We start from the raw sequence: 2,569 nt of genomic DNA, 5'->3' as shown, positions 1-2,569 counted from the left end.
AAACAAAAAAAATTGATTCAATTACATGAATATATAACAAAATATCTCTATTATATTAGACACTTCCCACTTAGAGCTACCGCGCAACTCCTCTTATGTAAGTAAATTAACTAATTAAAATATGTCATATAATTATACACAGCAGACATAACAAACAAAAGAGAATATGTAATCCACTGTTCCTTTGTCTCAATTTAGCTAATACAGATCACGAAGTTCCCAACTTTGGGTATTCGCGACAATAATCTTAATATGCTCCATTAGAAGGTGACTTGTATGAGTTCGATATTACTGCTTCAAAGAAGTATAATAAACAAATTGTTAGTTTTCGAAAAGGCAAATTAGGGTTAGATATATGTGAAAGGGGTAGAATATAAGTATATATGGTGTAAAATGAAAAACATTTACCGTTACATCACACCTCAACGTTTATATCTATTTTTTCACGCAGTCTTTGTGAAAGACATGCTATACACCATGTTTGCCTGAACTGTCCAATACTCCAATCTGCACATTTTGTCATGTGCGTAGGTGTTCACTTGGTCTTGGAATAGGCCTTAATTAGTTCGAGTGTCTAAGTGAAATATACTAACAAGTTCAAGAGACTATATATATATATATATATATATATATATATATATATATATATATATATATATATAGGCTAAAGTCATAGACAGCCCCATAAACTTTTTTACATATTCCTCATGACTACCTAAACCTAAGATTGTTCCAATTTGATATCTAAATCAGTACACATTTGAACCCATTGAGTTCCTTTTGCTGAGGTGGCAAAATGTGTGTAATGCACCCTCTTTAAGCGCATGAAACGATTTTTTTTCCATCTTATACACCTAATAATTTAATCTAAATAATTATTAAAAAAAAATAACTAAAAAAATGGAGGAAGACAACTGGACCGGTCTTCCTCCTCAATTCTTCCATCCAACTAAATCTGATACATATTCCCTCCATTCCCGTCATCTCTTCCCTCCATTCTCTCCATTCCCGTCATCTCTTCAATTTTTTTTTATTATTTATTTATGTTTCTTTGTATTTTGTTCATTAGGAATATGTATCAGATTTAGGTCTCAAAATTTCCGGCGAAGCTCCATTTTTTCCTGCTAGATTGACACAAATTAATTATTTTTTTCGGGTGAAAGTCCGTTCTTGCTCCTCGTAATCGTGGGAAATGGGATGGGGAAAATGGTTACTAGTTGGGGAGAAGGTGAAATGGGGGGTGGCAGCCGGTGGGAGTGCGCCTGCGCCGATGGATGGGGGGAGTGGGGAGTAGGGTTCGTTGGGGAAGAAGAGTGGGTGGGCAGGGGTGGGTGGTGTTTGGGTTAATTAAAAAAACGTTTTCAAATATATTTTTGATTTATTTAAATAAAGTAACTTTTTTAAAAAATGATTCAAATGCCACGTGTCATTAGTTAATTCGTCACTTTGCCATGTCACAGGCGAGTGTACTACACGCATTACACACATTTTGCCACCTCAACAAAAGGTGCTCAATGGGTTCAAATGTGTAATGGTTTAGGTATCAAATTGGAATAAGCTTAGGTTTAGGTGGCCATGAGAAATATGTGGAAAAGTTTAGTGGGCTGTCTATGACTTTGGCATATATATATATATATATTTCACCTTTAATTAAGATGTTCTCATTTCACATAAGCCCACATATTCATGGTTTATATATACATCTGATCAATTTTTTAATTGACAATTCCTTTAGCTCGCAATAATCCTGATGAATTTCAAATTCGAGATTTAAGTTGGAGTTGACATGGCAGTAGAAGCGAATCAAACATACATGAATTGCAATGCTTTCTCAACATAAATCCTCTAATTTTCCTTCTCCTTGCATATATACCGATATTCATTCCAATTCTACTTTATATTAGAAAGGTCGACTTGCACTTAAATATCAAATCAATTTTTCAGAATTTGTGCTTTTGGCTTATGGTTACAAAGGCCACTCATAAAAATAAGACATTCAACTCCTTAAAGCCATGCATATTTGATGAGTCTTGAAAGAATTAGGTTTTAAGGTCCTTTAATTCGACCCACAATTTTGTGTCTTAATTTGCGGCTCCTTTACGGAAAGTTGAGTTATTTTATGAGTAGAAAAATTAGTTTGATGATTTTTCTGCTATAAGTTTGATAGCCTTATGTGAAATTAATATGAAATTATTCCGTAACAGGATTAGCTAAGAATTGCATCTAGCTTGACAAAGGGGTTATTTTGAACTTCTAAAACTAAAATTTAGGTAAAATCCTTGTACAGACATCGACAATTATGGTTCATCCCAACAAGTTTGAATCGGTTATATGAATCAATAATCATCACTAACTGTGTTTTCCCATTAAACTAATCTTAGGTTCTGAAAGATTGATCTGAGAATTGATCCAAAATCTCAGGGCAATGGGTAGGGTAGCCACGATTATTTAAAGTCCTTTGGAAATCCTTACTTGATCGATGATTCTCTAACACATACTCCCTCCGTTTCAATTTATATGAACCCATTTGACTGGGCACGGCATTTAAGAAAGAGGAAAGATCGACTTT

This window comes from Lycium barbarum, chromosome 10 (genome assembly GCF_019175385.1).
Source record: "Lycium barbarum isolate Lr01 chromosome 10, ASM1917538v2, whole genome shotgun sequence".
Lineage (NCBI taxonomy): Eukaryota > Viridiplantae > Streptophyta > Magnoliopsida > Solanales > Solanaceae > Lycium > Lycium barbarum.
This window is presented reverse-complemented; position numbering follows the sequence as displayed.